This window comes from Styela clava, chromosome 4, assembly GCF_964204865.1.
Source record: "Styela clava chromosome 4, kaStyClav1.hap1.2, whole genome shotgun sequence".
NCBI classification, from domain to species: Eukaryota; Metazoa; Chordata; class Ascidiacea; order Stolidobranchia; family Styelidae; genus Styela; species Styela clava.
In genome coordinates, this window is record NC_135253.1 from 10,624,867 (window position 1) to 10,651,923 (window position 27,057).

At 35.8% G+C, this 27,057-nt stretch overlaps 1 long non-coding RNA gene and 1 pseudogene across 1 annotated transcript; both read right to left on the reverse strand.

Moving 5' to 3' along the window:
* Positions 1-18,081: 18,081 nt before the first annotated feature.
* LOC144422177 (uncharacterized) lies at positions 18,082-22,611 on the reverse strand. Its single transcript, XR_013475176.1, has 7 exons — positions 22,344-22,611; positions 21,487-21,614; positions 20,997-21,160; positions 20,496-20,616; positions 20,249-20,418; positions 19,388-19,477; positions 18,082-18,796 (listed from the first exon to the last, which is right to left on the reverse strand). It is a non-coding gene; the product is annotated as an uncharacterized LOC144422177 (long non-coding RNA).
* Positions 22,612-23,757: 1,146 nt separating this feature from the next.
* On the reverse strand, positions 23,758-25,405 carry LOC144422176 (uncharacterized; annotated as a pseudogene).
* Between the last annotated feature and the right edge of the window lie 1,652 nt (positions 25,406-27,057).

Sequence of the window (27,057 nt, forward strand, 5' to 3'; positions counted from 1 at the left end):
AAGCTAAAATAAAAATCATTACGGTTGAATAACACGTCACGGTTAACACGGTTGCCGTGTAATGATCGGCTATTTTAATAACAACATTAGCGCTGTGATAATCATCAATTGTGCATTTTCACGATTATTGTTGGTCTCGGAGAGGGTTACTCGTATCCAGAATAGCTGATGCGTCGGACGATTCAGCATATCCACTTACCGACGTACCGAAAAAGTTCGCCCGACGACGTCGCAAGTTTTGCACACGATAAATTACGATTAACTGAAATTGGGAAAACTATTCGAATACAGCTCTAAACGAAAACGAAACGAAAGGGACATCCCTAACATTAGTGTAAAACAAACTGCTGTTGTACTATCGATTTAGTTTCCAAACTGTCCTTAATTTTACCGCTTATCTTGATGTTTCTTCCATATCTATAATCGAAAGCAATTCTGCCGCGGGAATTTAGAAATCGCCTACGTTTTACTCCATCACGCTTCAATAAGCACAAAACTGTAATATTACCCTTCAATGAGCACAAAAACGAGACTTAACGCACCGCTGCGCACAATTAGAAGAAGGTTTGCTACTAGCTTCACAGTGGTTTTTCTAAATGCGGTTTGCCCTCATCTTTACACCAATGTGAATCCAGCAAAATTTCAGCAGAAAAATATTCTGCAGTTTTCAACCGGTTCCCATGCAGTAAATAATCTCTCATTACAATATTTTAGGGGAATAAATGGATTCTATGCGGAATAATATATTCCGAAGGAAACAACTCGGACCAAAATATAAGTTTAAGCACATTCAGCTGGTAGTGGTAATTACAACATACATACCTGTATATCACACAAAACAGAAAAACTAAAACGTATAAGAATATGTTTGCAGAATAAAAAAGGCTACATTTGATGGGAACACAAATATGCTGATAAAAAATCATCAAACAGTTTTACCCAATGAGGAGTGAGTCATCAGTATCATTTTTGTAATCTTTAAACTTTGAAATAAGGTATTCTACCTTGACAACTGGTGGAACGCAAATTGTCTGCTCAGCCTTCTTTGGCCGATTAAAAACAGCAAACGACAATTCGTGATCATCACTTTCAAAATAATCAGGGTCCTGGACATAAAGGGCATAAAGACATCATATACGTTTTAATTTTCGACCTGGTTGTTTCTTTAGAAAGACTGCTAAAAGTTGGATCGATACAAGTCAGAACGTTTTGACTTTTTCCGGGGAAAATATAAGTATGCCAATGACCCATATTTCAAGCCCCATATTTCATAAAATATTATTAACTATATATATTACCACTATATTATATAATATTTTTCACAACTTATACTATACATAATTACTGTTAAAAGTTGTCGGCACTTTGCGGATCATATTCGAATTCGGCATCCAATCACTGAGTTCACACGGAATACAGCAAATTCTGAATTTTCGTCAATTTTTGACGGTCTATATTTTTTCAAGTTTTGTTCTGCTGATGATCATAGTTTGGTAATAGACACTTGACTTGTACATGTAATCTAAAACGTTATCAAAAATTGTCAACAAATAAATCAACATATTCGAATTCGGCCTCGATGTATCGAGTTCGAATCAAATTTCAAAAAATCTTGTTTTCGGCCGGTTTTTGAAGCCCCATAAATCATAAAGTCCAGATTTGTTTCCTTCAACTTTTATATATATTACTTGTCACTATTATTGCTATTCAAAATTACTGTTAAAAATTGTCGGCAGTTTGCGGATCATATTCGAATTCGGCATCGATTCATTGAGTTCGCACGAATTATAGCAAATTATGATTTTTCGTCAATTTTTGAAGGTCCATATTTAGTTAAGTTTTGTTCTGCTGATAATCATACTTTGGTGTTAGACACTTGATTTGTACATGTGATCGAAACTGTTGTCAAAAGTTGTCGGCAAATAAAGCAACATATTCGAATTCGGCCTCGATATATCGAGTTAGCAATAAATTTTAGAAAAACTTGTTTTTGGCCGGTATTTGAAGCCCCATAAATCATAAAATGCCGCTTTGCTCCCTTCAACTTTTACACATAATACTTGTCACTATTATTGCTATTCCGAATTACTGTCAAAAGTTGCCGGCACTTTGCGGATCATATTCGAATTCAGCATTGAATCATTGAGTTCGCACAAAATAAGGCTAATTCTGATTTTTCGTCAACTTTTGGAGGTCCATATTTTGTTGAGTTTTGTTCTGCTGATGATCATACTTTGGTGTTAGACACTTGATTTGTTCATGTAATCGAAATCGTTGTCAAAAGTTGTCGGCAAATGAAGCAGCATATTCGAATTCGGCCTCGATGTATCGACTTCGCATCAAATTTCAAAAAATCTAGTTTTTCGCCGGTATTTGAAGTCCCATAAATCATAAAGTCCCGCTTTGTTCTCTTCAACCTTTATATATAACACTTGTCACTATTAATAACATTCAGAAATGTTGTTAAAAGTTGTCGGCACTTTGCGGATCATATTCGAATTCGGTATCGAATCATTGAGTTCGCACGAAATATAGCAAATTCTGATTTTTCGTCAATTTTTGAAGGTCCAATTTTATGTTAATTTTTGTTCTGCTGATGATCATACCATGGTGTTAGACACTTGACTTGTACTTGTAATTGAAATCGTTGTCAAAATTTGTCAGCAATTAGAGCAACATATTCGAATTCGGCCTCGATGTTTCGAGTTCGCATCGAACTTTAGAAATTTTTGTTTTTTGCCGGTATTTGAAGCCCCATAAATCATAAAGTCCCGCCTTATTCTCTTCAACTTTTATATATATTACTTGTCACTATTATTGCTATTCAAAATTACTGTTAAACATTGTCGGCATCTTGCGGATCCTATTCCAATTCGGCATCGAATCACTGAGTTCGCACGAAATATAGCAAAATCTGATTTTTCTTCAATTTTTGAAGGTCCATATTTAGTTAAGTTTCGTTCTGCTGAAGATCATACTTTGGTGTTAGACACTTGACTTGTACATGTGATTGAAGTCGTTGTCAAAGGTTGTCGGCAAATGAAGCAACATGTTCGAATTCGGCCTCGATATATCGAGTAAGCAATAAATTTCAGAAAAACTTGTTTTTGGCCGGTATTTGAAGCCCCATAAATCATAAAGTGCCGCTTTGTTCCCTTCAACTTTTATATATAATACTTATCACTATTATTGCTATTCAAAATTACTGTCAAAAGTTGCCGGCACTTTGCTGATCATATTCGAATTCGGCATTGAATCATTTAGTTCGCACGAAATACAGCAAATTCTGGTTTTTCGTCAACTTTTGGAGGTCCATATTTTGTTAAGTTTTGTTCTGCTGATGATCATACTTTGGTGTTAGACACTTGATTTGTTCATGTAATCGAAATTGTTGTCAAAAGTTGTCGGCAAATGAAGCAACATATTCGAATTCGGCCTCGATGTATCGACTCCGCATCAAATTTCAGAAAATTTAGTTTTTGGCCGGTATTTGAAGCCCCCTGCTCAGCCTTCTTTGGCCGATTAAAAACAGCAAACGACAATTCGTGATCATCACTTTCAAAATAATCAGGGTCCTGGACATAAAGGTCATAAAGACATCATATACGTTTTAATTTTCGACCTGGTTGTTTCTTTAGAAAGACTGCTAAAGGTTGGATCGATACAAGTCAGAACGTTTTGACTTTTTCCGGGGAAAATATAAGTATGCCAATGACCCATATTTCAAGCCCCATATTTCATAAAATATTATTAACTATATATATTACCACTATATTATATAATTTTTTTCACAACTTATACTATACATAATTACTGTTAAAAGTTGTCGGCACTTTGCGGATCATATTCGATTTCGGCATCCAATCACTGAGTTCACACGGAATACAGCAAATTCTGAATTTTCGTCAATTTTTGACGGTCTATATTTTTTCAAGTTTTGTTCTGCTGATGATCATAGTTTGGTGTTAGACACTTGACTTGTACATGTAATCTAAAACGTTATCAAAAATTGTCAACAAATAAATCAACATATTCGAATTCGGCCTCGATGTATCGAGTTCGAATCAAATTTCAGAAAATCTTGTTTTCGGCCGGTTTTTGAAGCCCCATAAATCATAAAGTCCAGATTTGTTTCCTTCAACTTTTATATATATTACTTGTCACTATTATTGCTATTCAAAATTACTGTTAAAAATTGTCGGCAGTTTGCGGATCATATTCGAATTCGGCATCGATTCATTGAGTTCGCACGAATTATAGCAAATTATGATTTTTCGTCAATTTTTGAAGGTCCATATTTAGTTAAGTTTTGTTCTGCTGATAATCATACTTTGGTGTTAGACACTTGATTTGTACATGTGATCGAAACTGTTGTCCAAAGTTGTCGGCAAATAAAGCAACATATTCGAATTCGGCCTCGATATATCGAGTTAGCAATAAATTTTAGAAAAACTTGTTTTTGGCCGGTATTTGAAGCCCCATAAATCATAAAATGCCGCTTTGCTCCCTTCAACTTTTACACATAATACTTGTCACTATTATTGCTATTTCGAATTACTGTCAAAAGTTGCCGGCACTTTGCGGATCATATTCGAATTCAGCATTGAATCATTGAGTTCGCACGAAATAAGGCTAATTCTGATTTTTCGTCAACTTTTGGAGGTCCATATTTTGTTGAGTTTTGTTCTGCTGATGATCATACTTTGGTGTTAGACACTTGATTTGTTCATGTAATCGAAATCGTTGTCAAAAGTTGTCGGCAAATGAAGCAACATATTCGAATTCGGCCTCGATGTATCGACTTCGCATCAAATTTCAAAAAATCTAGTTTTTCGCCGGTATTTGAAGTCCCATAAATCATAAAGTCCCGCTTTGTTCTCTTCAACCTTTATATATAACACTTGTCACTATTAATACCATTCAGAAATGCTGTTAAAAGTTGTCGGCACTTTGCGGATCATATTCGAATTCGGTATCGAATCATTGAGTTCGCACGAAATATAGCAAATTCTGATTTTTCGTCAATTTTTGAAGGTCCAATTTTATGTTAATTTTTGTTCTGCTGATGATCATACCATGGTGTTAGACACTTGACTTGTACTTGTAATTGAAATCGTTGTCAAAATTTGTCAGCAATTAGAGCAACATATTCGAATTCGGCCTCGATGTTTCGAGTTCGCATCGAACTTTAGAAATTTTTGTTTTTTGCCGGTATTTGAAGCCCCATAAATCATAAAGTCCCGCCTTATTCTCTTCAACTTTTATATATATTACTTGTCACTATTATTGCTATTCAAAATTACTGTTAAACATTGTCGGCATCTTGCGGATCCTATTCCAATTCGGCATCGAATCACTGAGTTCGCACGAAATATAGCAAATTCTGATTTTTCTTCAATTTTTGAAGGTCCATATTTAGTTAAGTTTCGTTCTGCTGAAGATCATACTTTGGTGTTAGACACTTGACTTGTACATGTGATTGAAGTCGTTGTCAAAGGTTGTCGGCAAATGAAGCAACATGTTCGAATTCGGCCTCGATATATCGAGTAAGCAATAAATTTCAGAAAAACTTGTTTTTGGCCGGTATTTGAAGCCCCATAAATCATAAAGTGCCGCTTTGTTCCCTTCAACTTTTATATATAATACTTATCACTATTATTGCTATTCAAAATTACTGTCAAAAGTTGCCGGCACTTTGCTGATCATATTCGAATTCGGCATTGAATCATTTAGTTCGCACGAAATACAGCAAATTCTGGTTTTTCGTCAACTTTTGGAGGTCCATATTTTGTTAAGTTTTGTTCTGCTGATGATCATACTTTGGTGTTAGACACTTGATTTGTTCATGTAATCGAAATCGTTGTCAAAAGTTGTCGGCAAATGAAGCAACATATTCGAATTCGGCCTCGATGTATCGACTCCGCATCAAATTTCAGAAAATTTAGTTTTTGGCCGGTATTTGAAGCCCCATAAATCATAAAGTCCCGCCTTGTACTCTTCAACTTTTATATATAACACTTGTCACTATTAATATCATTCAGAAATGCTGTTAAAAGTTGTCGGCACTTTGCGGCTCATTTTTGAATTCGGCATCGAATAATTGAGTTCGCACAAAATATAGCAAATTCTGATTTTTTGTCAATTTTTGATGGTCCATAGTTTATTGTGTTTATTTCTGCTGATGATCATACTTTGGTGTAGACCAGGGGTGTGCAACGCTTTTTCACCGGTGGGCCAAATTCAAGTAACTTGGTGAAGCCGCGGGCCGCACCTTTATCTAATATGGACTTTCTCGTAATTACCGGTACAAAAATTGTTTATTTTTGCTAGTTATCTTACGGCAATATTAGGGTTTTTTGCAGAAATAGTGAGTTGAACGCAAACTTGTGTTACTGATATCAGTGCTCTCATCGAATGCCTGACTGAAAGCTTCACACGATTTCAATCGTTTCTTCAAAGTTTCTTTGATATTATCTGAAAGATCATGTGTTCGGCGTGAAACAGTAAAGCGGGAAAGGCTGGTTTGCTCCACCAAATGTTTTTTCTCTGGGCATGCATATTCTGTAAATACTGTCAAACAGTTTTTAATAAATTCACCGCCACTGAAAGGGTTTCCCTTTTCTGCCATACATTCACAAAATTTAAAACTCAACTTTGTCACCAGTTTTGAGTCCTTCTTGTAAGTGGTAAAAACACTTTGTTGTTTTTCGATGGATTTTTCTACATGTTCTATTTTGTCTACTCGTGCCTGGCCAAGAATTTTATCAAACCGGGAGGAGTGCTTAGTTATGTAATGACGTTTAATTAGCATTATACTCTTTGACGACTGCAATAGTACTTTGACAAACGAGGAAGACAGCACCTTGGTTGTGTGGGACAACCAAATATTTTGTACACCATTCACTGTTGAATACCCTTCCTTCTTCATCAATTTTTTGCTTCTTAGCTGCCGACATTTTACTAGCCCTGAAATCATCAAAAAAATATTACCCTCACGAAACTAGCAAAATAGGCTACGGAACCGCTTCAAATTCTTGAAAGCTAGTGACTGGAAAGTGTCTAGCAATCACTATGAGGGATTATTATATAACGATGTATTGTTGTAAACAAGCGAATCAAGTGAAAAAACAATGGCGGTTAACAACAATTCCTGGCTAGTGAGATAACACATTTTATCTATAAACGAAATCTGCTAGACAGAGCTTATAACTGAACGAGTCTATACCCCAGATCCAAAGAATGCCTACGTCACGTACTGTCATAATCAAATTACTGTTTCTATCTAAGTTACTAAAAAGATACACGAGATCTTAATCTGGTCTAATTAAACTGTCGGATTAGGATTTTATGCTTGATGGGTAAAAATCAGAGTATTGACAAGGGCCACACTAAATGGCTTGGCGGGCCGGGTTGTGGCCCGCGGGCCGCCTGTTGCACACCCCTGGTGTAGACACTTGATGTGTACTTGTAATGAAATTGTTGTCAAAAGTTGTCGGCAATTAAAGCAACATATTCGAATTCGGCCTCGATATATCGAGTATGCATCAAATTTTATGTTTTATTGGCGGAAAATCATGTTTTATTGGCGGTATTTGAAGCCCCATATTTCATAAAGTCCTGCTTTGTTCCTTTCAACTTATATATAATACTTGTCACTATTGATTCTATTCAGAATTACTGTTGAAAGTTGTTGGAACTTTGCGGATCATATTCGATTTTGGTCTCGAACCAAAATGCATGTAACATTGCAAAAATATTTTTCCGATATATTTGTGTTCCCATCAAATGTAGCCTTTTTTATTTTGTATTTTTTTTTATTCTGCAAACATATTCTTATACGTTTTAGTTTTTCTGTTTTGTGTGATATACAGTTATGTATGTTGTAATTACCACTACCAGCTGAATGTGCTCAAACTTATATTTTGGTCAGAGTTGTTTCCTTCGGAACATATTATTCCGAATAGAATCCATTTATTCCCCTAAAATATTGTAATGAGAGATTATTTTCTGCATGGGAACCGGTTGAAAACTGCAGAATATTTTTCTGCTGAAATTTTGCTGGATTCACATTGGTGTAAAGATGAGGGCAAACCACATTTAGAAAAACCACTGTGAAGCTAGTAGCAAACTTTCTTCTAATTGTGCGCAGCGGTGCGTTAAGTCTCGTTTTTGTGCTCATTGAAGGGTAATATTACAGTTTTGTGCTTATTGAAGCGTGATGAAGTAAAACGTAGGCGATTTCTAAATTCCACACGGCAGAATTTCTCTCGATTATAGATATGGAAGAAACATCAAGATAAGCGGTAAATTTAAGGGCAGTATGGAAACTGAATCGATAGCACAACAGCAGTTTGTTTTACACTAATGTTAGGGATGTCCCTTTCGTTTCGTTTTCGTTTAAAGCTGTATTCGAATAGTTTTTCCAATTTCGGTTAATCGTAATTTATCGTGTGCAAAACTTGCGACGTCTTCGGGCGAACTTTTTCGGTACGTCGGTAAGTGGATATGCTGAATCGTCCGACGCATCAGCTATGCTGGATACGAGTAACCCTCTCCGAGACCAATAATCGTCGTGAAAATGCACAATTGATGATTATCACAGCGCTAATGTTGTTATTAAAATAGCCGATTATTACACGGCAGCGTGACGTGTTATTCAACCGTAATGATTTTTATTTTAGCTTTTATACTCCCGAAATCACAAATAGGGGAAGACAAATGTCTTGTATCACAAGAAAGATAAAAATTACATATTATTTCTTCATTTTTTTATCAATTGTGCGAGCGAGGCACTTTTTATTCATTCTAAAACTACCGGCGGGAAACTAGGGTAACTTTTTATATAAAATAATTAATGTAAAGTATCTTCAATCAACTTTTTGAACTAAATTTAACTCAATGAAATTTTATTGCTGACGCAGGGATTTGTCTAACGGTGATATCCTAAAAGCATTATAGCCGAAAGAGATGCGATAGAGCCGTGTCAATATTACAAGAACAGCTCAGATTTATCAATAAATCACGATATTATCAGGCACTTTACCACACATTGTTATGTCCACTGATTGCCATGGTAATTTGAGAATTAACGGTTTCATTTTGTTGACGCAACTTATCCTACATTATTATGTCTACAGATTGCCGTAGTATATTACAGTAGATCCTATGGACGCAACCACGAGTTACACTGAACACAATTAAATTAATATAGAAGGACATTTTTAATTCCTGTAGTTGTCGCGGATTAAATATTTCACGCCATGTAAGAGTCATTGTACGTTGAATATGTCAGCTGTTTTAATGAACACATAATTTCGGCGAACGTTTTAGAAACCGTTGCATGGGAATTTCCGATTTTGAATAATCGGTGATTTTAATGAAAATATTAGTGTTGTGAAAATCGCAGTAGATGTTATGAAAATTTCATAAGGAATTATTCTGCGCTTTTAATAGAGCGTCTCGCATAGATTCGAGATCAGACATGGGATAAATTGTGTCCAAATATGTTCTTAGGTTGTTTGCAATGAATTATGGAAAAACTCTTGTTCACAACGTCACTACAAAATATGAAAAACAAGCGGAGTTATTGGAAGTTCACGAAAAACAATGTTCAACTCAAACGGCTTTTGCAAATAATATCAGCTGTTTATTCCGACGCAAATCTTGCTTTATCGCTCGGCAATTTGTTGGTTTCATCTTGTTTGTAAGATTTCAACTTATTCAAGTAACTTAACTGTACCGCTTTGCCTGCAAGTTGCAACACGTGTCATCTTCATCTTAATTCCGTAGTTTATTAACTGAAAAGCACCGTAGAAGTCTTTAGTTTCCTAAATTGCAACCATGATTTGTTATAAAAAAAGCACTGGTTGAAGTGTGGAATTTCAAAAAAGTTCTGTTTCATGACTTATTTTAATAATTTTAAAAGTACACTGATTGGCTCCAACAACTGTTATAACAAGCCGGTAATAATGGCAACAGTTTGTTTTATTTAATTCAGAAAAATAACTTTTTTAGATAACTCACTTATGTTGGGAAAAAAGTTTTTCAAACCCTGGTGCAGTATTGATTTGGTTCTGCTAATTTAGTTTGAACGATATTCGAAATGTTTTTTCAGAAGCATTCTAGAATAGTTTATTATCCGGATACGGACATCTCTAACTAATGTTTTATTTACTGATTTGTCAAATACGTTATTTAACATGCTATAAACGAGCCTCAATAAATACCCACAGAACTAGTCTGTGTTCAAGACTTTGAATTACCGAACAAATTGGAGTTAACAGGTTGAAAAATGAACCGTTTGTAATGAAAGCTAATGTCGAAATACGATCGCATTCATGTGCGACAACGGAAATATTTCAAAGTTGACCCATTGATTAAATGCACGATGTCCATAACCGAACATGTGTTTCTTCTTTTGAGTAATCAAGTCTATTTTTTTTCCATACTTATGGAAACGAAGATATATAAATTATAAAAATCATGATTGCCCTAACGCACAAAAGGCATACGATTTATCAATCGAAAAACAAAGTGTGTGAATGACATTATTATTCCCCTGTACAGAGTATTCCCCTGTTGATGATTATTCCCCTATTCCTCAAAATTACGTAAAAAAAAAAAATGGTAAATTTTGCAATTTTCAAACATTATTAGAAAGTCCTTCCGCTCAAGAGGCATCCGATTTTGTAATTTCATATCAAAGTGTAATATATAAAGTTTATCACACACATTAAACCTAAAACTACTCAAACTTAAAAAATGGAATATTCCCCTGTTGAATATACCCTTATTGATCAAAATTACCGATACCGATAAAGGGTTACATTTTGCAATTTTCAAATATTAATAGAAAGTTCTTCCGCTCAAGAGGCACGCGATTTTATAATTCCCTATCGAGGTAGAATATATAAAATTTATTACCCACATTGAACCTAAAACTACTCGAACTTAGTAAAGGGAGTACTACCCTGTTGAAGATACCCCTATTCATCAAAATTACGTGAAGCAAAAAAGTAGTAAATTTTGCAATTTTCAAATATTAATAGAAAGTATTTCCGCTCAAGAGGCACGCAATTTTAGAATTTCATATCAAAGTGGAATATATAAAATTTATCACACACCTTGAACCTAAAACTACTCGAACTTAGAAAAGGGAGTACTACCCTGTTAAAGATACCCCTATTCATCAAAATTACCTATACGGGTAAAGGGTTACATTTTGCTATTTTCAAATATTATTAGAAAGTCCTTCCGCTCAAGAGGCACGCGATTTCATAATTTCATATAAAAATGGAATATATAAAGTTTATCACACACATTGAATCTAAAACTATTCCAACTTCTTAGAAAAGGGAGTACTCCCCTGTTGAAGATACCCCTATTCATCCAAATTACGTAAAGCGAAAAAGGGTTAAATTTTGCAATTTTCAAATATTAATAGAAAGTCCTTCCGCTCAAGAGGCATCCGATTTTATAATTTCATATCAAAGTGGAATATATAAAGTTTATCACACATATTGAACCTAAAACTACTCGAACTTAGAAAAGGAACTACTCCCTTGTTGAAGATACCCCTATTCATCCAAATTACGTAAAGCGAAAAAGGTCCAAATTTTGCATTTTCGAATATTAATAGAAAGTCCTTCCTCTCAAGAGGCACGCGATTTCATAATTTCATATAAAAATGGAATATATAAAGTTTATCACACACATTGAATCTAAAACTATTCCAACTTCTTAGAAAAGGGAGTACTCCCCTGTTGAAGATACCCCTATTCATCCAAATTACGTAAAGCGAAAAAGGTTTAAATTTTGCAATTTCCAAATATTAATAGAAAGTCCTTCCGCTCAAGAGGCATCCGATTTTATAATTTCATACCAAAATAGAATATATAAAGTTTATCACACATATTGAACCTAAGACTACTCGAACTTAGAAAATGGAGTACTCCCTTGTTGAAGATACCCATATTCATCAAAATTACGTAAACCGAAAAAGGGTGAAATTTTGCAATTTTCAAATATTAATAGAAAGTCCTTCCGCTCAAGAGGCATCCGATTTTATAATTTCATATCAAAATAGAATATATAAAGTTTATCACACATATTGAACCTAAGACTACTCGAACTTAGAAAACGGAGTACTCCCTTGTTGAAGATACCCATATTCATCAAAATTACGTAAAGCGAAAAAGGGTGAAATTTTGCAATTTTCAAATATTAATAGAAAGTCCTTCCGCTCAAGAGGCATCCGATTTTATAATTTCATATCAAAATAGAATATATAAAGTTTATCACACATATTGAACCTAAGACTACTCGAACTTAGAAAATGGAGTACTACCCTGTTGAAGATACCCCTATTCATCAAAATTACCTATACGGATAAAGGGTTACATTTTGCTATTTTCAAATATTAATAGAAAGTCCTTCCGCTCAAGAGGCACGCGATTTCATAATTTCATATCAAAATGGAATATATAAAGTTTATCAAACACATTGAATCTAAAACTATTCGAACTTCCTAGAAAAGGGAGTAGTTGTTGAAGATACCCCTATTCATCCAAATTACGTGAAGCGAAAAAGGGTTAAATTTTGAATTTTTCAAATATTAATAGCAATCCTTCCGCTCAAGAAGCATCCGATTTTATAATTTCATATCAAAGTGGAATATATAAAGTTTATCACACATATTAAACCTAAAACTACTCAAACTTAAAAAAAGGAATATTCCCCTGTTGAAGATACCCTTATTGATCAAAATTATCGATACCGATAAAGGGTTACATTTTGCAATTTTCGAATATTAATAGAAAGTTCTTCCGCTCAAGAGGCACGCGATTTTATAATTTCCTATCAAAGTAGAATATATAAAATTTATTACCCACATTGAAACTAAAACTACTCGAACTTAGTAAAGGGAGTATTCCCCTGTTGAAGATACCCCTATTCATCAAAATTACGTGAAGCAAAAAAGTAGTAAATTTTGCAATTTTCAAATATTAATAGAAAGTCGTTCCGTTAAAGAGGCACGCCATTTTATAATTTCATATCAAAGTGTATTATATAAAGTTTATCACACATATTGAAACTAAAACTACTCAAACTTACAAAAGGGAGTACTCCCTTGTTGAAGATACCCATATTCATCAAAATTACGTAAAGCGAAAAAGGGTTAAATTTTGCAATTTTCAAATATCAATAGAAAGTCCTACCGCTCAAGAGGCACGCGATTTTATAATTTCATATCAAAACAAAATATATAAAATTTATCACACATATTGAACCTAAAACTACTCGAACTTACAAAAGGGAGTACTCTATTGTTGAAGATACACATGTTCATCAAAATCATGTAAAGCGAAAAGGGGTTAAATTTTTCAATTTTCAACTATTAATAGAAATTCCCTCCGCTCAAGAGGCACGCGATTTTATAATTTCATATAGAAAGGAGTATACAAAGTTTATCACACATTTTCAACCTAAAACTACTCGAACTTAGAAAACGGAGTACTCTCTTGTTGAAGATACCCATATTCATCCAAATTACGTAAAGTAAAAAGGGTTAAATTTTGCAATTTTCAAATATTAATAGAAAGTCCTTCCGCTCAAGAGGCACGCGATTTTATAATTTCATATCAAAATGGAATATATAAAGTTTATCAAACACATTGAATCTAAAACTATTCGCACTTCTTAGAAAAGGGAGTACTCCCCTGTTGAAGATACCCCTATTCTTCCAAATTACGTAAAGCGAAAAAGGGTTAAATTTTGAAATTTTCAAATATTAATAGAAAGTTCTTCCGCTCAAGAGGCATCCGATTTTATAATTTCATATCAAAGTGGAATATATAAAGTTTATCACACATATTAAACCTAGAACTACTCAAACTTAAAAAAAGGAATATTCCCCTGTTGAAGATACCCTTATTGATCAAAATTACCGATACCGATAAAGGGTTATATTTTGCAATTTCCAAATTTTAATAGAAAGTTCTTCCGCTCAAGAGGCACGCGATTTTATAATTTCCTATCAAAGTAGAGTATATAAAATTTATTTCCCACATTGAACCTAAAACTACTCGAACTTAGTAAAGGGAGTATTCCCCTGTTGAAGATACCCCTATTCATCAAAATTACGTGAAGCAAAAAAGTAGTAAATTTTGCAATTTTCAAATATTAATAGAAAGTCCTTCCGCTCAAGAGGCACGCAATTTTAGAATTTCATATCAAAGTGGAATATATAAAGTTTATCACACATATTGAACCTAAAACTACTCGAACTTAGAAAAGGGAGTACTACCCTGTTGAAGATACCCCTATTCATCAAAATTACCTATACGGATAAAGGGTTACATTTTGCTATTTTCAAATATTAATAGAAAGTCCTTCCGCTCAAAAGGCACGCGATTTCATAATTTCATATAAAAATGGATTATATAAAGTTCATCACACACATTGAATCTAAAACTATTCCAACTTCTTAGATAAGGGAGTACTTCCCTGTTGAAGATACCCCTATTCATCCAAAATACGTAAAGCGAAAAAGGGTTAAATTTTGCAATTTTCAAATATTGATAGAAAGTCCTTCCGCTCAAGAGGCATCCGATTTTATAATTTCATATCAAAGTGGAATATATAAAGTTTATCACACATATTGAACCTAAAACTACTCAAATTTAGAAAAGGAACTACTCCCTTGTTGAAGATACCCCTATTCATCCAAATTACGTAAAACGAAAAAGGGTCAAATTTTGCAATTTCCAAATATTAATAGAAAGTCCTTCCTCTCAAGAGGCATGCGATTTTATAATTTCATATCAAAATGGAATATATAAAGTTTATCACACATATTCGAACTAACACTACTCAAACTTAGAAAACGGAGTACTCCCTTGTTGAAGATACCCCTATTCATCCAAATTACGTAAAGCGCAAAAGGGTCAAATTTTGCAATTTCCAAATATTAATAGAAAGTCCTTCCTCTCAAGAGGCATGAGATTTTATAATTTCATATCAAAATGCAATATATAAAGTTTATCACACATATTCGACCTAACACTACTCGAACTCGAATATTAGAAAATTGCAAAATTTAACCCTTTTTTACTTTACGTAATTTGGATGAATATGGGCATCTTCAACAATATTTCTTCAACTGTATTTCAATAAACTAGTGCTGTACACATATATAAGATTACTTTGATTAATTAAGATTAATTTGAAATCTGAACACTCACGAGCGAAAACACAAGTCTTAAAAAACAAGTTAAAACAAAATCGCAGTCGTTGTTGCCATAGGAACTTTGTTAAAATTACGTTTTAAACACAATATCAACTCTTCAAAAAAATTAAATACATTTAAAAGACATTGTTAATTTAAAAACTTTGAAAAAGTCGAGTTTAACTAATGGACGGTCTTATACGGGGATCCACATCTGGATAAAATGCGGGTCTTCGTCTATCCCTGACAGGGCGATTTGGTCTAGTTCGCCTCGAACCAGGATTGAAATAAAATCCGAATTGTTCGGGGTCGTCTGCGCTATTGTGATAGTTATTCAATGCATTACAATCATCGGTTGTTCTACCAAAATTTCCCGTACCCTGTTTGAGACGGTTGAAATGAACGTTCATAGTTTTGCTTCCGCAAACACTGGTCACTGTGTAAGTCACTGGGGATAATACGCGCTGGACGACGAATGGACCTATGTACGGCATTTTAAGCTTTCTGTTTCCGCCAGGCGGTACAGCCGGAGACAAGACCATGACTAGGTCGCCAACTCGATATTGACACGCAATTGCTCTCTTGTCGTATCTTTTTTTCATACGATCTCTCTGGCGTGACAAACGATCTTTAGCAATTTCGCGAGGCAAATCAACATCTAATTCCTCGAAACGCGATCTTCGTGATTGACCATGCAATAGATCCACCGGCAGACGCAAGTGGTTACCAGTTAACAAAAAATGAGGAGTCATTCCCGTGCTAGCATGAAAACTAGCATTATATGAAGCTACGACACCCGGAAACGCAATATCCCAAGTTGCGGGGTTGTTGTAAACATAGTTCCGCAACATTTGGATGACAGTCTTGCTAGATCTTTCAACGCCGCCATTTCCCATCGGATGATACGCGGTGGTGCGGGTCTTCTTAAATCCCATTTTTCGACCCAAATTGGAAAAGATTCTGCTTTCGAAATTCCCCCCTCGGTCCGAATGTACCACTTCTGGGACGCCATAAACAGTCAGCCACCTTTCGTATAGAAGTCTCGACGTTTCTTCCGCAGTTTGACTTTTCATTGGCCAAGCCTGTAAGTATTTGGAAAATGTGTCAGTCACTACTAATAAATAACGGTTGCCGGTGCTCGTCACGGGCAAAGCACAGACTACGTCAATTTCAATTCTTTGCAGAGGCCGCGACTCGCTAGATGTAATTAAAGGAGCCCTTGGATTTGTCGACGGAATTTTAGCTAAATCACAAAGCGGACAAGTCTCACAATAATTCTTGACGTCTTTCCGCCATTTCCACCAATAGAAACGTTCAGCGACTTTACCACAAGTCTTATCAATGCCCAAGTGTCTGCCTCCATGACAATTGTCATGCGTCAAACGCAAAATTTCATTTCTCATTGAGTCGGGGACGATCAATTGTAAATCAAACGAATTCAGATTTTTAGAATGATTGATTCTTCTATACATAACGCCCTATTTAACAATTATTTTACCAAACTGACCCCACCAATGTCTTAGAGCTGGAATCGTATGTTTAACCTTTTTAAAAGAAGGCCGTTTACCTGCAGTAATCCAATGAAATACCTCTGACAATTTCGGATCAGTTTTCTGCGTTGCACTGAGATGTTCATCTGCGTACCCCAATTCTCGACGAAAATCTATGAAGTTCACCATTCCCGTTGGCATGCCACCTTCTACTTTCCACGGTAATTCCAAAGTAGCATCACTTTTCGGAAGATTTTCTCGAATTGGCCTTCGACTAATTGCATCTGCATTTCCATGCTTCACACCTGGACGATAAAGAAGAGTAAAATTATAGGAAGCCAAATGTTCATACCATCTTGCACACTGGCCATAAGTCTCTCGCTGGGAGCATAACCACCTCAGCGACGCATGATCTGTGCGTATCTGAAACGGGCGGCCCATCAGATAACACCGAAGCTTCTTTGTAGCGTGAACAACGGCCAAGAGTTCTTTGCGCGTCGTGGAATAATTCCTTTCAGCTTTAGTAAGGGCTCGACCTCCATATGCCACCACACATTCACCGTTTTCAGACTCCTGCGAGAGAACAAAACCAACAGACTCATTAGAAGCATCAGTATCTAAAATAAAAGTCTTGTCAAAATTTGGAAAACGCAAGATTGGTTGGCTGACAAGGCACTTTTTCAGACAGGTAAATGCTTTTTGACATTCATCGGACCATACAAATTTAGATTCCTTCTCTGTCAGACGTTTAAGGTTTAAGGTTCTAGATTCATCTAACATTTATAAATAACTAGCATTATTCTTACATCTACAAATGCCAAACACAAGAAAAAAAATGGACAGCTCTGTAAAGAACACTGCACCAGAAAAATCAAGCAAGACATGTCCACCAGATCCCGGACTATCACCCATTCTTGCATCAGTGCCAGTGCCGTTACCTGCATCCCCCTTGGCCAGGCTTGGAGAAGCAACATCCGCTTCCCTATGTTGGCCAAAAATCCAAGAAACCATTCAAAAAAATATTGAGATACAACTACCCGGTATAATTGCCCGTTGTATTTCTGAAAACTTCACCAGCAGCAGTGCATCAGACTACATACCCCTAAGCCCAGGTCTCAAAGAGTTCATGGATAACCAAACACAGTCTCTAAAAGAAATCAAAGAGGAACTGGCATTCATCAAGGATTCGCAAACTTTTCAATCAAAAAAGTTTGATGAGCTCCTGAGTCGCCAGAAATTGGTAGACGATGAACTGAGAACCCAGAACAAAAAAATACTGAGTCTGGAGGAACGAGTCCGAAATCTAGAAGAAGATCTCTGGTATGTTACTGAGCACGCGGAAGACCAGGAAAGGAGATCTCGGCTCGAAAACCTAGAATTTCATGGAGTTCCATATCTTGCCAATGAAGACACTAACAAAATTGTTATGGAAATTACTAAACTCGCAAAAGTTAATGTTGAACCTAGTGACATTTCCCATAGCCACAGATTCCCAACACGCAATCCGAAAAATCATCCGCCCATCATCGTGCGGTTCACAAATCGAAGAATACGCAACAAGATCCTTGAAAATCGCAAGAACCTAAAGACTGCTCCCAACACCACAAATATTAAAAACATCGCCAAGGTTTTTATTGCCGAAAATTTAACAAACAGGAATAAGGATTTATTTTTTCAAGCGAAAGTGTTGAAAAACAAATGTGGATATGCGTATCTATGGACTTCAAACGGAAAAGTCCGAATAAAAAAGAATAGAATGACGGACACATTAGAAATACTAGATGAAGACGATCTTCACAAAATCAAATAGGTCAGACTCTTTCTATCGGTCTTCATTTTATAACATTATCATAAGTCTCCATGACATTCGATAACTTGTGTTCAGTAATTCATTCTCCATGCCGTAGCAATTCTTATATGCATTGTAAATTGTGTAATCTTAAATTTCATTTTACTTGTATACTTTTGCCTCCCTCTAGCTGTAGGTATTTCTGTCATAAATCCATTGATTTAAACGTCCTTCTGTCCGGTCCAGATAATTCCTCCGAGGTCTCCTCAGCCCGATCTCCATCTATATGCCCTGTAGCAAGAAAATATTTAGATTACTCCAACATTGGAGTTGTTTCATTACCGTCAGTCCTTAAACTTTGTATGTATATTATGTTATTAATGTATATTATGTTATTAATAGAAAGATCATGACATCTATAGATAACACAGATTTATTCAACTCTCATCAACAACAAACTCCCATGACCGACGTCATTTGGAAAACTCTAACCATTCCTTCGAACATTTACCCAGGCATATGTAATTATTTAGATTCCAGTAACATTAAAAATACTTCTTCGGGATTCAAGTCCTCTGATTTAGTTATAATTCACCTGAATGTTAGATCAATTTCAAAACATATTGATAGCCTAATCCAACTCTTAACTTGTTTCCATCATGCCCCCCATATAATCGCATTAAGTGAAACGAAGTTGTCCAATTCACCTATCTGCAACATTAGAATTACTGGATACAACTTTATTCATAACCCTTCTCCCACAAAATCTGGAGGTGTTGGCATGTTCATCAGATCAGATATTCACTTCACTGAAATTCACCAATGTGACCTAAGTTACTCAAACTGTGAGGAACTGTGGATTGAGGTTAGTCCTCCACTTACCTATACCAAGAAAAACATCATCATTGGCGTTGTTTACAAACACCCTCGTAGTGACATTATGAACTTCACTGAAGCGATGGAACAATGCCTCTGCAATTTAGAGAATCGTAATAGTAAATTTATAATTATGGGTGATTTTAATATTAATCTTCTAGCCCATGATATACAAACCATTCAATACATGGACATGCTCTTATCTCACTTGGCTATTCCCATAATTACTCACCCCACAAGAGTTACTCCCACATCCCACACCCTAATAGACCACATCTACACAAACATTATAGATCATGATTACTCGTCTTACATTTTACTAGACGATATCTCTGACCATTTTCCCATAATATGTTGCATTCCCAATATTAATGTAGCGAATAGAATTGATACGGCTCGCACAAAACGTAAAATGTCAAACTTTAATAAAGAAAATTTTAGACACGATGCGGAAAACGCCTTTGACAACTTCATGGCCACAGAACTATCTAATACCAACTTCAATCAGAGGTTTAACACTTTTATTAGCATAATAAAATGCATACTTGACAGGAACGCACCCATGGGAAAATGCTCACGCAAAGTGACTAGACTGGCAAACAAACCATGGATAACCAAAGGTATCTTAATATCGATAAGGAACAAGAATTTGTTGCATAAAAAGCATTACATACTAGGCACCCCAAGTCAACGAAGAAACTACAAAAAGTATAAGAATACCTTAACCCACATCATCAGAAGATCCAAACAAAATCATTACCTTACTAAAGTACAAAGTTATAGGGGGGACATAAAACACACTTGGCGGACAATTAAGGAAATTGTGAATGTAAAATCGAATTCAAGTACTGCAATTCCAGAACTTACCCTTAGAAATGGCTCCAAAAGCACCAACCCATTTGTAATTGCCAACGAACTTAACTATTTTTTCACAAGCATCGGTAAAAATCTTATTGACAGTGTGCCACCTTCTAATAAAAATTTCAAAGAATTTCTTCGCTCCACCACCAAGGAATCAATATACCTCCGAGCTACCACTGTTAATGAGGTTTTTAACACAATATTAGCATTGAAAAAGGGAAAAGCGGTTGGGGATGACAACATTTCCTCTTACTTTCTCAAGATCATTGCCGACATTATTTCCCCGATCATTGTGTACTTCTTCAATGCTTCTTTAATAATGGGCATCTTCCCATCAGCCCTCAAACTAGCCCGCGTCATTCCATTATTTAAATCTGGGAATAAAACAGATCCATCAAATTACAGACCCATTTCTATTTTATCAAGTATTGCTATTGTCTTTGAAAAACTCTTATATCGCAGGTTAATGGATTTTTGTCAAAATTTCAACCTTATTAATAAATACCAATTTGGGTTCCAGAATAATCACTCTACAAATCATGCTATTATCGACTTAGTTGAATACATCTACGAAAAATTTGAACGTGGTGAACATATATGTTGCGTATTTTTAGACTTGAAAAAGGCCTTTGATACTGTTAGCCATGATATCCTACTCGATAAACTCCACCATTACGGAATCCGCGGTTGTGCCAACAACCTTTTCAAAGACTACCTCACGGGTAGACAGCAATATGTTGAAATTGGCACGAACCGGTCTGAAGTGCTTCCCATAAAAACAGGAATTGTCCAGGGCAGCTGTCTTGGCCCACTGTTTTTCGTTTTATATATCAATGACATCTCAAATTGCTCTGACCTCTTGACAAAATTGTTCGCAGATGACACCGGTCTTCTCGACAGTGCGAAATCTGTGTTGACCTTAGAAAAACATGTAAATATCGAGATGGCAAAGGTATTCGAATGGATGATTAGCAACAAGCTAACAATCAATATTAATAAATCTAAAATTGTTCAGATATGCCCTAAACAACGTCATCAAGTCACCGCAATTTCTATTAACATCAATGGAACAGAGCTAGAATCTGTCCCTTCTTACAAATATCTAGGACTAAATATAGATAACTGCTTACGTTGGGATGTCCATGTTAATGATATTCATAAAAAACTTTCTCGAACTGTAGGTATGTTAGGTAAACTTCAACACTATATAGATACAGCAACCCTTAAATTGGTATATTTCTCACTTTTTCAAACATATATCCAATATGCTATTGTAGCTTGGGGATCCATATCTCAATCAATTTTGCATCGAATCAATGTACTTCAGAACAGGGCGGTTAAAATCCTTTATCGTTCGTCTGCTCGCATAAATCTTAACATAATTTATAACAAAATTAATGTTTTAAAGCTTGCAGATATTTATAAATTAGAGATCTGCAAGCTTATGCACAAATATCACAACCACTGTCTACCAAGTGCTTTTGATGGTTATTTTATACGACAAAGTACTATACACACACATAACACAAGATCAGCCTCCACACACTCTTTTTATTTACGTCGTTTGTCACATTCCATAACCCAAAATTGCCTAAAGTACACTGGAGCAAAAATGTGGAACAATTTACCAAGTGAGTTAAAAGCATGTCCCACCAGATATTCAAATCAAATCTAAAAAGACATTTAGTGTCTCAATATATACTTTAGGATGGACAAAAACTATTAATTGTGCTATGTTACATGAAAAAGTATTACAAATTATGTTTCATATGTTAGTATTAGTTAACATCAATTTACCAGTTTAAGCAATGGAGTATTCCTATCACAGTGCTTCCTATACTCAGATATTTCTATCATTGAAGGACTCCATAGTCTAGTGATTTTATACCAACATTTATTTTCACCTCAACAAATGTCAATATTGTTTTTTCATTGTATTCTTATCACAGTCTGACAGTATCAAATCATTTATATTTGTTCCTAATATTTTTCTTGTTAGCTTACAAGCAGTACGGTACCGGTACTGAGATAACGCGTCAGGACACCAAAGGTGAATATTTATTTCAACATCCAGCGTGCTAATTTCACTTTATTTATTTACCTGATCGGTGTACATTGCTATATCGCTTCATACTGTCATAGCACAACCACGTTGTGGTCAGGTCACCTTCAAAATTCCCCAGTTATTCTACAGAACAACATTTCGCTACAGCTAGGTCTATGCAAACGGGAAATCCCCCGTTATTCGCTGCTATTATGGCACATTTAATGCACGGTAATTTTTAGTAATAATATATAACAATTGCAATTAGTTAGCTCTTTTGTAAAATTTATATGGTATCTATTCGTTGAAACTCTTCTCCCCGATCTGTCTAACTAGGTGTTAGAACCTTGGGTGTCGCAGCTCGATGACCAGTTTTGGTTCCCCGCGGCTTCCCTTCCCCAGTAATTTAAATATCATTTTTTCTATATATTTTTGCATGTGTTTTTTGTTTTTTACTGGTTGGAAAAAATAAACTTGACTTGACTTGACTTGCAAAGGACGAGCAATCTGGGCATAATTTTTGATAAATTTCCGATAATATGACGCCAAACCCGTAAATCCTCCCACCTCTTTAACGCTTTTTGGGACTGGCCAAGATTCAACAACTTTTACCTTATCGGGATCGGGCCTGATACCTTCATGAGAGACGACATGTCCGAGAAAACTTACTTCTTTCTTTAAAAGAAAGCACTTGGTTGGCTTCAGCTTCAAATTTGCATCGACAAGCCTGTGCAGCACTGTGTCCAGCCTCTGTAAATGCTCGTCAAAAGTACTAGAATATACAATTATGTCATCAATATACGCTAAAGCCCTATGCCATTCTATACCATTCAACACTATATGCATTAGTTTTGAAAACGAAGCAGTCGCATTAGATAAACCGAAAGGCATCACAGTATATTCATACAGTCCAAGATGACAGCAAAACGCAGTCTTTTCTTGTGATGCCCCGTCCGTGGGCATTTGCCAATAGCCAGAACGTAAGTCAAGAGTAGAAAAATACTTGGCACCTGATAATTGATCCAAGCTTTCATCGATACGAGGGATCGGATGACTGTATTTCTTTGTGCAATCGTTAAGCCTGTGATAGTCGACACAGAACCTCGTCTCATTGTTCTTTTTCTTCACGAGAACAACCGGACTTGACCAAGGTGAATTCGATTCGACAATCACTCCCTGACTTCCCATGTCACGAACCAGATGCTCAACTTCTTTCTTCTGGCACTCTGGTAGTCTACGCGGCGGTTGACGAATTGGTCTTGCTTCTCCTGTGTTAATGAAATGCGAACATAAATTAGTCTTACCAATGTCATACGTGCCCAGGGAAAATGCTTCTTTGCGTTTAAAAACCAAGTTTTGCAATTTGATCCTCTCTTCACTACTCAAATCCATTTCATTAATTTGTAAAGAGTCCATCAAGTCACTCTGTTGCTCTGCAGTAGAAGTCCGAATTGGAATGCTCCGAATATTTTCTAGTCAGTCCTTGTATACCTTCAACCATAACTGTCAGATCTGGCTCATCCCCATTATAATCAATCAATTTTGCAGGAAATTGTAGTTCAGTATTCGGTGGAACACTCACACGCTCAATCAGCTTGACGGCCGACTTACGTGGCACAAAAGACCCAGAAAACAGAGGAACTATAGCCCCACCAAGGCATAATGAGCAATCCAAATACGAGATGACGCATCTATTACTTTCTAGAAAGTCTACACCCAATATGAGTTCTTCAGTAACATTTTGACAAATATACACTTCAAATTTAGTATCTATACCTCCAATTTGTAACCGCATTGTAGCAATCCCGTGCATTTCAAGAGAAGATCCATTGGCGCCGGTAAACGATAAAGTCGGCGGTAGAGGTTGTTCACATCTCGAACTAGCTTTGATTCGCGTCCATAAATCGTGACGAATTACACATACACTGGCTCCAGTATCAACCAGGGCACAGACTCGTTGGTTCTCAACAAACATGTTCACAAAGCGGTGGTTGCTGCTTAAACGTTCACTATTTGAAATGCTTGGAATTTGGAAGATTGATGACGAGGCTTTCTTGGGCGGGGACGCTTCTAACGGCGACCCGCCCATCTTCCTTCCCCCTGCACGTCGAAATCTGCGGTTCTGCGTTGTGGAAAATTGTGGCCATCGCGACCCAATCTATATTCGCGGTTACGCTTATCGAAACCATCTCTAATTTCATGGAAAGACGGACAATCTCTCTCAAAATGTCCCATCTGATTACATAAAAAACACCTCGATCGACTCATCGGCTGTTGAGTATAGCATTGTTGGGTTCTCGGGACGCTTTCAAGTTCTCTTACGCGATGCTCCAACTTATCGAACCTCATTTTCATTTCTTGACGCATTTGCTTAATTTCGTTCATGATAGAATTTCTCTCCTCATTTGAACCGCAAGTAGAATTCACCGTTTTCGAAGTATTAACAATCGCAATCTCACTATTCGGCTCAACGTCTGCGGTTTCCATAGATAATAATTTTCTAGCGGCTTCATGAAAATCTATACGCCTTCTGTCGCTGTTGTCTTTTTGTATTATACGAACAGATGCTTTATTAAAAAATCCCCTCATTAAAGTATGGTACAGAATCTGATTTTTAATATCACGATCTGACGGATCGGAGTAGGCCATATCACCGAGTTCGGTCAAATTAAAAATATACTTTTGGCTGCTTTCATGCTCCATCTGAATTCTATTAAAGAGTTCCTGTCTCAACTTATGCAGGCACGACGGCGCAACTGCGCTGGACCGTATTCGCTCGATTATTTCGTCAGCTTCTTAATCATACACATTTCCGCGGCCATCTTTGATGTCCCATTTAGTTTGACTATCTAAACAAGTAATCAATGTGTGCTTTCTCAATTCTGATGACGCATCCACGCCGGCGCAATAAGAATCGAATCCCCTCATGAATCCGTCGAAATCATCCCCCTGAGAGAATCGTGGAGGTGCCATTGAAAAATTCATATCGTTTCGTTACACTTTATCAATAATTCTCACAAATTATCGATCCTGGCGTTCTCGCCAATTTTGTCGCAGCTTTTTCTTTCTATACTCTTTAAAACATCTGACTGCGATAAAAACAGAAGATCCAATTTCGACTGCGATTTATTCTTAACAACGGCAATATTGCAACTTCAAGTGAATACAACACAAACTCAACACAAGAAAAATCAAAACTCGACTGTGTCACCGCCCCGAACGTGGAAGACGATTCGCATTCGGGGCTAATAATTACGCAACACAACAATAAAGCAATAGAAAATCATCACTCAACACAGCAATAACAAATCACAAATACAGGAAAACAAAGAATCATGAACACGCAGAAAAATACTGTCACAAAACTACTCAAACTTAAAAAGAGAAATACTCCCCTGTTGAAGATACCCCTATTCATCAAAATTACGTAAAGCGAAAAAGGGTTGAATTTTGCAATTTTCAAATATTAATAGAAAGTCCTTCCGCTCAAGAGGCACGCGATTTTATAATCTCATATCAAAGTGGAATATATAATGTTTATCACACATATTGAACCTAAAACTACTCAAACTTAGAAAACGTAGTACTCCCTTGTTGAAGATACCCCTATCCATTTAAATTACTTTAAGCAAAAAAGGGTTAATTTTTGCAATTTTCAAATACTAATAGAAAGTCCTTCCGCTCAAGAGGTACGCGATTTTATAATTTCATATCAAAATACAATATATAAAGTTTATCACACATATTGAACCTAAAATTACTCGAACTTAGAAAAGGGAGTACTACACTGTTGAAGATACCCCTATTCATCCAAATAACGTAAAGCGAAAAGGGGCATCCGATTTTATAATTTCATATTAAAATGGAATATATAAAGTTTATCACACATATTCGACCTAACACTACTCGAACTTAGAAAACGGAGTACTCCCTCGTTGAAGTTACCCCCATTCATCCAAATTACTTAAAGCGAAAAATAGTTAATTTTTGCAATTTTCAAAAATTAATATAAAGTCCTTCTGCTCAAGAGGCATCCGATTTTATAAATTCATATCAAAATGAAATATATGAAGTTTATTACACATATTCGACCAAACACTACTCGAACTTAGAAAACGGAGTACTCTCTTGTTGAAGATACCCATATTCATCCAAATTACGTAAAGTAAAAAAGGGTTAAATTTTGCAATTTTCAAATATTAAGAGAAAGTCCTTCCGCTCAAGAGGCACGCGATTTTATAATTTTCTGTCAAAATGGAATATATAAAGTTTATCACTCATATTGAACCTAAAACTACTCAAACTTAAAAAGAGAAATACTCCCCTGTTGAAGATACCCCTATTCATCAAAATTACGTAAAGCGAAAAAGGGTTGAATTTTGCAATTTTCAAATATTATTAGAAAGTCCTTCCGCTCAAGAGGCACGCGATTTTATAATCTCATATCAAAATGGAATATATAAAGTTTATCTCACATACTAAACATAAACTACTCAAACTTATAAAGAGGAATATTCCCTTGTTGAAGATACCCCTATTCATCCAAATTGAGTAAAGCGAAAAAGGGTTAAATTTTGCAATTTTCAAATATTAATAGAAAGACCTTCCGCTCAAGAGGCACGCGATTTTATAATTTCATACCCAACTGGAATTTATAAAGTTTATCACACATATTGAACCTAAAACTACTCGAAATTAGAAAGAGGAATAATTCCCTGTTCAAGATACCCCTATTCATCAAAATTACGTAAAGCGAAAAAGGGTTAAATTT